The 13,160-nt window shown below is 42.7% G+C and overlaps 1 long non-coding RNA gene across 1 annotated transcript in view; it reads right to left on the reverse strand.

The window, feature by feature from the left end:
- LOC308597862 overlaps nucleotides 1-13,160 on the reverse strand; it is a 35,322-nt gene that overhangs the window by 7,499 nt on the left and 14,663 nt on the right. The gene's annotated exons all lie outside the window — the stretch shown is intronic.

Raw genomic sequence — 13,160 nt, forward strand, 5'->3', positions numbered from 1 at the left:
CTGCATCAGATGCAGTCTAAGCTCCACGATTACATTACAAATCAGACTGAATAGGCTGTTTGTGAAAAACAGAAATTTGATCAGCTTTGGGAAACTTGTGGAAAGGTACCTGCTACAGTAGGAACATAGATCACATACCCTGCAGACAGTATTACTCTGACATTTGTGATCAGCTATTCCTGAACAACAAACTGCCACTTTTTTAGGAATGTGCTGAAGGGATATAAGTGTTATGTCAGACTTCTCGACTGATTAGTCCAGCAGTCAAACATGGTGTGTTAAGAATCAGCCATTCATTCCAGCTATGCTGCATTTGTTGTTGTTTAGTCTTTTAGTCGTGTCTGACTCTTCGTGACCCCATGGACCAGAGCACGCCAGGCACTCCTGTCTTCCACTGCCTCCCACAGTTTGGTCAAACTCATGCTGGTAGCTTCGAGAACACTGTCCAACCATCTCGTCCTCTGTCATCTCCTTCTCCTTGTGCCCTCCATCTTTCCCAACATCAGGGTCTTTTCCAGGGAGTCTTCTCTTCTCATGAGGTGGCCAAAGTATTGGAGCCTCAGCTTCAGGATCTGTCCTGCCAGTGAGCACTCAGGGCTGATTTCCTTAAGAATGGATAGGTTTGATCTTCTTGCAGTCCATGGGACTCTCAAGAGTCTCCTCCTATGCTGCATTACTTTTTGTTTTAATGGCATGACATGCTTGGGACTAGAATAAGCACGGCATACCCTTTTGATCAGGTGTAGGACCCATTTTTCTTGGCCATAGACTATGCTTGCTAGGGCTGATAGGAATTGTTCAGCAACATCTGCAGGGTCAAAGCTTTTCCCAGCTTTCCTTGTTTTTGAATAACCAATACTGCCATCACAGCTATTCATTTTTGCAGCTGGAAAAAAAATGGTCTACTAACGCTAACTTTCCACTGGAGACAGCTGGTGGAGATGAGACAGAGGCTACACTGTTTGACTGCTTCTTGTTTGCTTTTCTTTTATCTGCTTCCATTTTCTCAAAAGTGGCATGTGTGCAGGTGGGTGGAGAATGAATTTATGCCATTAGTCAGCAAGCGCAGAATGGGTAAGGAGGTACTCTTCACAGTAAACATTTGTTCTTCACCTCTACTTGTGCCTTTCGTCCTTGGCATTGGCTTGGGGAGCTGAAATCTGGAGCCTGGCAATGTGCTTTTCTCCTCTTTAAGCTAAAAGTACACCCTGTTCATTTGCTAATTCTTTTTGCTTATTTTTGTAGCCTCTCCCAAGCCTGGGAGAAAGTTGTTTGCTCTGCTGGGGTGCAGCCTTTTCAAGGTTAAAACATGCAACCTGCTTGTGATTACTCTCTGGAATTACATGTTGAAATGATTTTTTATTACATTGTTTGGCACTTTCCTGTCTTGAGCAATCTAAGTTATAACATTCTGAGTTTGAATGAAATTGAAAGCTGGCAGCAAGGACCCATTATGCCACCAACCCATAACCCATAAAGGGGTGGTGGTGGCTAAAATGCAGTCCTCCAGGCATTGTTGGACTACAACACCCATCAGCCCCAGCTATTATAGCCAATTAGGGATGGTGGAAGTTTAGTCCAACAACAACTGGCAGGCCAGATGGGTTCCACCCCTGCCTTAAAGTATAAATCATTATAAGTCAGATTAATGCCAGCTGCTATGGAAATGGAAAATGAAATACTTTACAGAATACTTTATATTTACAGAACAGTCATGCCAACAGGAGGTTGATTATGTGACTAATATGCCACTAAAACAACCCGCTAAGTGACTTTATGATATGATTTGCAAACAAATATATTAACTGCTACGGTGACCTTTGTAAATGTTTGCAGCAATGGGCCTTCAGCAGTTGTTGCAAGTCACAAAAGGACCATGCACACCAGGGATGGAGAACCTTTCTCAGCCCCCCAAGGGCTACAATCCCCTTCTTAGCAACCTATCGGTAGCCACATACCAAAGGGAAAAGTGGACATTAATTTTGCCCTTTGCACAGTAGGCTGGTTTCTACACATACTGATGCACCACTTTCATCCAGGCAAGCAAGAGGAATCATTAAAGTTCAGGGGCAGATTCCAGCCAGGCAAGGGCACTCAAAGAGCATGGAATTTGCTTCAATAAGATGTAGCAATGACCATCAACTTGGATGGCTTTAAAAGAGGATTGGACAAATTCATAGAGGCTATCAGTAGCTACTAGGCACAATGACTGTGCCCTGCCTCCAGTATGTTTCTGAATACTACTGCTGGAAACAGTAGGAGGGAAGAATGCTATTGTGCTCAAATCCTGCTTGTGGGCTTCTCATAAGCATCTGTGTGGCCACTGTGAGGACAGGATGCTGGTCTACATGTGTCACTGGCTTCATCCAGCAGGCTCTTACATTTTAAAGTGCCATCTAGAGAGGTATGGAGGGCCACACCAATATATTCAATAGGACTTATTGCTGAGAGTATTGATGCTTAGGACTGTGCCGTTAATTTTTAGCAAGATCCTGCAATTGAGAGAGAGGCAAGAGGAGATTTGGAATTCTAGTTTGCGTAAAGGATTATATGGGTTTTTAAAAGTTACATTGGTGAGTATGGGCCTAGCGGTTCACTGATAAAGGGTTATCAAATCAAAAGTGTTCTGAAAAGATTAAGTTTTTCCTAAAGTGATAAGGAGAACTGTGGGATAATCCTGTCAGTGTGTACATAGTACTCTCTGCAGTCAGTTTTTACAAAAATGATATACATCTTGTTGAACTGGAAGGGTGATCAGTGACTCACAAGAGAATGTAGTTAAACTACTTTTCCAATGCACACATAAATGGTCTGGTGGAAGTAAAAGCAGCTAGTTTTTATCAAGCTGACCGATATGGACATCACTGGATTTTATCCATTAACTTTCCCTCAGTTTTTTGTTGTAAACTTACTTTAACATGGGTAGTAAGACTACATAAATATGTATACTCTCCCCTGAACTTTGGAAATATAGGAAATAATATATTTCCTTTCAATATTTATATTTTCTTAAACAGTTCCACCCAACTTACTTTTTTGTATCCATTTTAATTAAAGATTCCACAAATGATGCTTTAACCACAAGGGCATTCTTGCTTCAGAAATTTGTCAGAAAACAATGAAAATATAATTGCATCATTCAGAATGTGATCAAATGAGATTTTTACATTTTTTAGCTCACTATGTGTATTTTAAAATTTTGGTCAAGTACCTTGAAAGTAAGCGGATATGTAGTACGACACTTTTGAGAGTGGGTAGGTGAAAGATACAAAAAAGCAAAAATATTTCCCTGTTTATTCTGATCAATAAAAAGCACTTGTAACTATCTACTTCTGTATAGGAACAAGGCCGGAATGTCTAACTGGCTTTCTCTGTTTTCAGGGTCTATGTAAAGTATTTCATTACAAGTATTTACAAAAGAGGTTCATAACTTGACTAAGAGCAAAGCAAAGTCCTTGGCTGAAGAAGCCTTTGTTTGAGTGCAGTATTAAATTGCAAACATGTGTTTTGTGTCAGGATCTTGGGTTTGCTCATTGGCTAAGGAAAAAAAACAGATTTCACTTGTTGGCATGTGCTCCTGTATCACATATAACTTTGACTGAACAAATGTCTGAACAAAACCTGAAAACCAAACAGTAACAGCACAGCAAGATTTGACTTGCTTTAGTGGCAAAGGAAATTCTTTGCTTAGCCTGAGAACATTGTATTGTAAATCCTAGTACATTTTTGCATATGTCTCCCTTACTGAAGTAGAAATATCAATGGGAGGGTTCTAGAAATTGTTTTTGGTGACTCTAATCCTTGCCACTATCTGAATTACTTTGGGGTGACTTCTACTTACAGAATTGTAGAACTGGGAGGGATATAAGGGTCATCTAGTCCAACCCCCTGCAGTGCAGAAATCATTTATTCACTTGTATTCGTGACTGATAACTAACAATTTTTAATTATTTTATTCAGCATGAAATAAGATTTTAGGGATCCAAGAGAGTCAGATATAAATATAAAACTTATATCAATGCACATCTTTCCTAATCAACACAGGTAGCTAATTGTGCTGTCTCTCTATATTGATTCAAAATTTAAATGTATTGAAGTCACACATATATATAATAGCTAAGCAAGAAGTACTGAATACTCACACCAAGGAAAAAAAGGTGAATTAGCAATAGTAAGATTTATTCAGGAAAACAGAACATACATTACAATGTGATCAAGCACTGCAGCCTAAGCTCACTATTGTGGGATATGGTAGGTTCCTTGGGGCAGGGAACTGCAGTGCTGCTTGCTTGACCTTATGGCCAGCAGGTAGGGTGGAGAGGGTCATGCCTTGTGACAAGTAGTGTGAGCAGGGAGGGAGGAGTTTAGAGTGACTTCCCTGGTGAGCGCTCAAGGGCACTCACATAGTGAAGGGATGTTTTCCCAATCTATTATTTATTGGTTAAATATCTTTCCTGCACTTAACCATAAGGTTACAGGGTGGGTTACAAAAATCCAGAAATACAATATTAAAATCCGTTAAAACAATTTACCATCAATCATCAGCAGAAAAGGGTGGGTCAAAGGGATGAGGTGCATTTTCAGAATGTGATGAAAGCTATATAATGATGGGATCAGATGCACCTCAGTGGGGAGGGATTCCCACAGCTATTGCTCAAGGAGAAACATGACAGACCAAACCTTGAACCCCATGAGGTTCTCCCTTCTGAATGCTGGACACCAGGGGAGAGGAGAGGTGCTCCTCTAGGGCAACCCCTTCAACCAGCCATTTTAGAGAAGTGGGTAAAGAAAGGCTCTGATCAGTACATTTTAATGAGGGGCTTTGAGCCAAGATGGGTGTTGTCATCTGGGCAGTTCAGGACCTCCATACACACTGCCCAAGCTTGCGTCCCTGGGAGGTCACTTTGATGCTGTTAACACAGTGGTTTGGCTTCACTCCTGGAGGCACACTCCATTGTCTCTTGAGACAGACAGATGCCAATTACAAAAAGTTCCTCACTGCACATACCTTTTTTACATTAATAAAGTTGTCCCCTCAAACTCAATTAATGTCTTGCATCTTCATTGTGTGGTGGGGTGGGGCACAAAAACTGTTAATATTAGGAACAGTAAGATTTATTTAGGAAAATGGAACACAAATTCAGGCGTATGTTAACAATTTAAAAAGACAGAATATAGCATTCTATCTAACATATTGACTTGGCTTAGTACATTAAATGCATAGATCAGAGCTAAAATGCTAGAGTCAATACAGTGCACTTTAATAACACTTATTAATAAAGGAAGGAATCTTTTGGTGATAATGTCAAATCTCTCATGGGGCAGAACCGATAATCAGAAAGTGGTTTAAATTTCTGTACAGGGAACAACAAATTAATTTTTATGCAGATCGCATAGAGAATGTTGGAAATGACCTCAAGAATCTAATAAACACAGTCAAGGGACTCTTAAGAGATGTCAACAGAACTATCAGGAAGGAAGCCAAACAGGAATTAAAAGGATATGGTTGCATCCAGCCTACCATTTCATAGCATGCTTTGGATTCAAAGACACCCAAAGGAAGTCCAGCTCACAGGTAACTTTCACTAAGGAAAAGCTTATTCTGTTATATAACTTGCAGAATATGTTTGAGACTGTGACTTTGTGTGTGTGTGTGTGTGTGTGTGTGTAGCTGCTTTGACTCTGTTTGCTCTTGGAAACAAACCATGAAGCAATAGGGATGCTGGGGTGTGGGGAGGAGAACAGCAAACAGCTAGTGACTGTGTAAGCTACCACTGATGCCTTGTGGCAGGAGCTGATAACTTGCCTTGAACTCTAGACTCAATGTCTGCCAAATTTGAGAGAAGGGGCACGCATGCATAAGTAGCATGATATCTTTTCAAACAATCGGTTAGGGTTGAAATGAATATTGGATTCTTATTATAACATGGGAATAGTATGGCACACAGTTGGGATCAGAGGCTTAAAAACGACCTTCATCTGACATAAATGTACGCACTTTTCGACATGATAATGAATAGATTTGTGCTAGTATTAGTTAATATTGGCTGTTGGTCTCTTTAGATCTGTGAGGCATGGAGTTCATTGTGGGGTGACTTTGTGACATATGTATTATGAAACGCAATACAATTGTATAAGTGTGATCTTGCAGGAGAAGAACCTGTAGGGTCTAACTTGCTCGTGATGTAACCCAGGAGGCTTTACGAAGATAAATACACACACAAGTCTAGGTCAGCAGGGACCTGGGAGAAATCCTCAGCAAATCATGAGGTAAAAGGGCTTGCTCTGCAGTTTCCCTGTCTAAAGATAAAGGATTCCCTTCTGGATGTGTGACCCTACAAACTGACCAGGCAATACAGGTGACCTTATTTTGGAAAGATCTGGCAGCTGTCAGGGCCAAGCAGGACATTTATTAATAATACATATATTATTAATTTTCAATCTAAATTTATATTTCACACATCCTCCAAGGAGCTCATTGAGGCATACATGGTTCTTCCCTCTCACATTTCATCCTCACAGCAGCCTTATGTGGTTGGTTAGACTGAGAGGGTATGACTGGCACAAGGTCACAGTTTTGTAGCTGCGTAAAGATTTGGACGTGAGTCTTTTCGGTTCTAAACTGACCTTCTGCTATATCACACTGACTCCTAATGACTGGAGCAAGCATCTTAAGACATTATGCTCTTGCTTTCACTGTTTGTGGTTGTTTCTGGCTGGTAACTACTTGGTGTGCTGAATCATGCTACGATGTTTGTGAGAGACTATAGAGACCGTTATACAAAGAGAATCCATAATTTTCCAGAGTCAATATGTTAACTGACCTTGGAGGGTTGTATCTTTCCTGCCTTATCTAGTGCAGTAAAATCTCCAGAAATAGTCCTGCCCTGATGCAGAACAGAACCACAGTAGGGCTCAGAGGTTTCAACTCCCTCAGTTATGTTCTGTATGGCATTATGGAAACAAGAGTTACTAAGGAAAGTAACAGAGTACTCTTTATTCAAAGTTTACATAATAGTTTTACCTCCAAGGTTTTTTTTGTTGTTTTTTTAATGACTAACAGATCCTGGGCCAAGCCAGTTTTTCAACTTCTGCATAAAGATGCAAGTGATAACAAATTGGAGGCTTCATATGACTATCTTCAGGGTAACTATTGCTATTGTAGAATACTGCAATGTCCCTAGTAGAAACAAGCTATGGGAATTGGTTTTCCATAAGCTTACCTTGCTATAATGTTTAATGGTAGATCCGTTCACACGGGAGTCATTTTTCAAGTTATCAGCATAGAAATGCAGCTTTCGTTGCTGTCACATGGCAAAAGAAGGCACCATCTATTCAATTATAAGATTAAAAGGTTATGTTAGTAGTCATAAACTTTCTAAGGGCGTTGAGGCCTGGAATGTTATGTTTGTTTTTATATGGTGTACTTAGTTCTTTTCGGCTTAGCTTCTCTGCATTTTTATACAGTGGTACCTCTGGTTACGAACTTAATTAGTTCCAGAGGTCTGTTCCTAACCTGAAACCGTTCTTAACCTGAGGAACCACTATAGCTAATGGGGCCTCCTGCCGCCGCCGCGTGATTTATGTTCTCATCCTGAGGTTAAGTTCTTAACCTACTTATGGGTTACCGGAGTCTGTAACCTGAAGTGTTTGTAACCTGAGGTACTACTGTGTTGCTTTGAGATTGTGTGTGTGTAATGAAATGATGTAAGCTGCCATGGTTAAGGCATATACATTGAAAAGGTGGTATGTAAATTTTCAAATGAATTAGTAAAACCAAGATCTGGACTGTACCACCATAGACTAGTTGTAGGTTCACATGGCAGAATATTGCCTTATGCAGGAGGGTGGGGAACCTAGACATAGAAAGCTACCCTGTCAGGGAGAAGGTTGGACTAGAATCACTCTTGCTGATATGCTAAATTCCTTTGTGTGGGGAACCCTTGGGTGAAATGGATGTGAACCCCCACCTACAATGTGAAGAGGTTCACCACTGCTGTTTGTTGCAACTAGACTAGAGAGGACACTCTTTTGTCGATCCTCAGAGTTACAGTGGGGCATAAAAGAAGAAAAGGAAGAAGCCTCTGATATATGTTTCACAGAGCCTATCCAAGGCAGGGGTCAGCAAACCTTTTCAGCAGGGGGCCGGTCCACTGTCCCTCAGACCTTATGGGGGGCTGGACTATATTTTTTTTTGGGGGGGGGATGAACGAATTCCTATGCCCCACAAACAACCCAGAGATGCATTTTAAATAAAAGCACACACACTACTCATGTAAAAACACCAGGCAGGCTCCACAAATAACTCAGAGATGCATTTTAAATAAAAGGACACATTCTACTCATGTAAAAACATGCTGATTCCCGGACCATCTGCGGGCTGGATTTAGAAGGCAATTGGGCTGGATCCGGCCCTTGGGCCTTAGTTTGCCTACCCATGATATAAGGCTTTAAACAGGAGTTGGGAACCTATTTCAACCTTTTGCTTTCCATTATCGTCAAACCTCTGTGGTAACATGCCAGTGGTAGTTGGCTAGTAGCCACTAATAGCCACAACCTCCATGAATTTGTCTTAATTCTCTTTTAAATCCATCCAAGTTAGTGGCCATCACTGCCTCCTCTGTAACTATATCCTGAGTGACTTTCTTTGTTTTGCCTTAATTTTCCAACATTCAACTTCATATAACTCCAAGCTCTAGTATTATGAGGGACCAAAAAAAAAAATCATTGTCTGTTTTCTCAACACCATGCATTATTTTATAAACTTCTATTTCAGACTATCAAAACCAACTTCTTAGGTGGGTGTTACAAGAAAATTCCTGAAAGACAGTGCTTCTGGATCTGTGTATACCAGATAGTAGGGGTCATCATTCATTATATGTTATATTGCAAGTTTTACAAAATTCCAAAGGCAAAATATTTAAAGAAAATTCAAGAGCCAACCATCACTCACAGTGACGTTGATAAAATAAAACATCTGATGTCTAGCGTAGCTAAGCCTGTTATGTTTAGCTAAGTTTGCAGTAAAAGCTTCCCAACTCAGGAAAACCTAGGAGTTTAGCCTTGTGACCTGAAATATATGGTATGCCATACTTGCATGTATATTTTATGCATTATATGTGTTTTATTACATGTATTTTATTATGCTGTTTTCATGGTACTGTAGCTGTATTAGTTTGTTGCAGTAAAACCAATGATGTATATTGTGGTACCTTACAGAATACACAAATTTATTGTGATGTGAGAGTTCACAATTTAAAATCTACTTCATTAGCTGCAAGATCACATCTCATTAAGTGGGCTCTAGTCCACAAAAGCTTATGCCATATTGAATTTGTTCCTGTTAGGTGCCACAAGACTTTTGGGGTTGTAAATATTTTTTGGGAATGAGTCAAATGCATAACGGGAAATTTAAGTTCACACAATTAAAGTGGATTAAATTGCTTTGTCACCCTAAACATTCACTTTGAAAAAGAAATTAACTTTTTGCAGTTAGGAAAATGACTTATAAATGCACTGAAATGTGTAGTAACAATGAATAATAGAAAGATTATAAGCACTCTGCAAAGAAATCAGGATGAATGCAGATTGTTGTATAATCATCCCACAAACAAACAAGAACAAATGCTCCATAAAGACTAGACATAGTCTAATCTCTGTGTAAGCTTTGTGCAAGCAAATCAAAGTGAATGCTCAATAAACAGGTTGTCTGGGAGAGCCCTTTGGCATTGTCATCCTTTCCCTGGCAGGTGTCAGTGGGAGTTCTCTACTGCTCAGGTTAATAGCAGGGAGCAGATTTTAACTGGGGTTGCTGTTGCTGCAGTCCTATTTGCTCCCTATTTGCTGCAGTCCTAATGAAAACTGGCCCCTGCATCTTTTTAGTAAACAAAGGGGGGAGTGAAAGGGACATCGGTATTCAGACCAGGAATGTAAAAATCAGGCAGCAAAGTTTCTTAAAGAAAAAGTTTTTATTTGGATTTTTGTCCGACAAAAAGCAAATAGGGTGCATTCAGGAAAATGAAGAATGCCCGCCCCCCCTTTGGGGCAGTCAACTTATATATCTTTCTGCAAAGCACAGTTCAGCCCCTTGGCATCCCTTTAGCCAATGATTGACAATTTCCTATGGTCATTGATACATATTCATTAAAGCTCAACCAATGAATAAATTTGGTGTGTCCTTTTGGTTCCAAGTTGCCTATTCCACTAGGTGGCGCTACTGGCTTATAATCTACTTAACCTCTGTACTAGTTCCAGGAAGTGCCCCTGAACCCCCCGCTTCCAAGAAATGTCCTTGTGGTTTAGCAACTTCACACCTAAGCGTTATATCTGGAGCCTGGCGGTCAGCAGACATCCTGCTACTTGCCTTTGTCAGGGGTCGTTTCTCAGAAATGGCTTAACCTCAACTAGCAACTTCCTGCAGGGGCAAGCTAGCGGCACCCACAAGCTTGCATGCTTGCTGCCTCTGCAAAAGGTGGCAAAGTGACAAACATGAGAAAGAGAAATAGTCTTTAGCTTTCTAAAATGGCTTTGTGCTTTTAGCTTTTTGATGGCCCTATAATATGGCTTTAGAGGTTCTTAGCCTGGCTCTCTATTGGTCATCCTGACCTTCACCCCTGCATTCCCCCCTTTCCATCACGAAAATGCTGACCGGTCACGGTTCTCCATTTTCGCTTGATGGACCTATAGGTGCAACATCATAGAGAGCCAGGATATAGGTACGTGTTGCTGCATTAACTGAGCGGCTCACCATTTGGCGTACAATCTGAATAAGGCAAGGCAAAAAGCATGATAAGAATAATACGGTAACGAAGAGAAGTAAAATCACAAGCAAAATCTCTTTTAACCATGACCAACCTGGGAGTTAAGAACTAATTCAACTACATACACTGGGGAGACCTGCACCATCTAGACTAATTTTGTGGTACAAATCAGCCTGTAACACTCAGACCTGTTCAGGCTCTTAGCTACAGCTGTTGTCATATTCAGGAAGGTGTTTTCCTTCCACCCTGTGGCCATTTGAGAGGTGAGAACCATCCGGAGGCGGGGTATGATCCACATCCTGATTCGAGGAATGTTCGGTGCCCCAGAACAAAGAACTGTACCACCAACACAGAAATACCACAAAAAGGGTAATACCACAAGCCAAAGGGATGGTGGCCCACGAAGGCCAGGTCATGGGGCCTCTAACTCCTGGCCCTACTGAGGCGTGAGCAGCGTCTACACACAAAACATTCCCACTCTACACAGGGAAAAGTGGCCGCCTGGCACTGATACACTGTTAGGCCTCGGGAGCTATAGGGATGGCAATAGACTCTGTAAAGTTCAAAGGCTGGTCCTACTGGGTGGAGGTCACCTATGTGGTCTCTGACCAGGGCCTATGGAGGCTGAAGCCTGGGGTGGCAACCCTTATGCAGCCACAAGAATACCCTACCACATTCAAGGGTATTAGATGTGGAGTTACCAGGCCCAGTAGTTCAGGCAGTATTCTGGGATTTTTGGGAGGCTCGAGCCACCACGACAACCACAGGTGGGGCTGCAGGATTTACTGGCACTTGTTCAGCAATTTCAATGCGCACCTGGTTCAGGCTCCCTCCCCTGCAATATTTGCATTAAGATGGGCTCCGTCCCATGCAACACCTGGATTAAGATTAGGACCTGGTCTACCAGATGGGGTTGGTACAGTGCTCTACCCCCTGAGTGACAGTTGGTTCCCAACCAGTCGTAGCAGAGGTCCGCAGGCCAATAGGGTTGGTATGGCTCAGTGGGGTCAGGACAATAGGACATAGAGCAAAAAGGGCAGTAGGACATAGAGCAAATCAATACAGAACATAATAGAGAAAAGGGGAAAGTCCTTGTGAAAGTCCTTGTGATGATCAGTCGCAGGATCACGTTGCCCGTGGCCCAACGCGTTTCCGGTAGCGTCAGACACAAGGTGATGATCAGACGCGTGTGATGCACCCAGGGAATCACGTCGGCTACTCTCACCGCAGTTGGGATGGAGAGGAGGACGGTATACGGGCCTCGCCACTTAGGGATGAGGGGGTTGCGCTTCCACACTGTCACCCGGCTGGAACTGGTGGACCGGCTCAGCGAGACTGCACGGTGTAGGCTCGAGGTAGTACCTGGAAAGGGAAGCAAACACACACGGGGACAGGAATTGCACTTGTTCCTGAGTGATGTGATCTCCCACCCGCCCCAAACTGGCGGGGATGTCTCAGACGAAAGGGGGTGGCCTGCCATACAAAAGTTCAAAGGGTGATAGTCTCAGTCTCTTGGTTGGAGTGTAGTCCTGACTCCTGGGTCAGCTTGGCCAAGTGGGTCTTCAAGGTGCGATTCATACGCTCAGGTTTTCCCGAACTCTGGGGTCTGTAGGCTGTGTGTAGCCTTCAGTTTATCTGCAGCGCCTTGCACACTTCTTGCACAACTTTATCAATGAAGGCAGGGCCATTGTCACTGCCAATACTTCTGGGGAGGCCAAATCGGGGTATGAGTTCATGTAACAGGTATCTCTGTTCTAGTGGGGTATGCCTCTGTCCAGCCCGTCAGGGTGAAGACAAACACAAGCAGGTATTTGATACCCCTAGCTGGAGGCAATTCAGTGAAGTCCACAATCAGGCTTTCCATAGGGGTAAAGCCCACGTGTTGTACACCCGGTGGGGGGAGGTGGCCTTGTCTGGGGGTGTTCTTGGCGCACAGGACACACCCCTGGGATATAGCAGCAACTAGTTGAGAAAGGTTAGTGATATAGAAAAGTCTCCCAAGGTGTGCTCTGGCAGCTGGACCCCCTAGATGAGTGGACTCGTGGTAATTCTTCACAATCACGGTAGCCAGATGTTGGGGCACAAAAACACGGTTTTCTGGTAGACGGAACCATCCCTCCTGGAGTGTTGCTCCTTCCTGGCGTGCCCACTGTTGCTCCTCCGGTGTGTAGCGTGGTTCCACATCGTCTGGAGTGAGTTGTGGGATGAGGGCTGCGTTGAGTGCTGGTGGAGGTCTCAAAGCTGCTTCACGAGCTGCGTTGTCTGCCTTCCGGTTGCCCCTAGTGACCATGTCCCGGCCTCTCCCATGGGCTTTGCAGTGCATCACGGCAATCTCTTCGGGACCCCATACTGCTTCCAGTAACGTCTCAACTTCTGGACATTAGCCTTGCATCCTGCTGC

The sequence above is a fragment of the Podarcis bocagei genome, assembly GCF_964188305.1.
Source record: "Podarcis bocagei genome assembly, chromosome: 11".
NCBI lineage: Eukaryota > Metazoa > Chordata > Lepidosauria > Squamata > Lacertidae > Podarcis > Podarcis bocagei.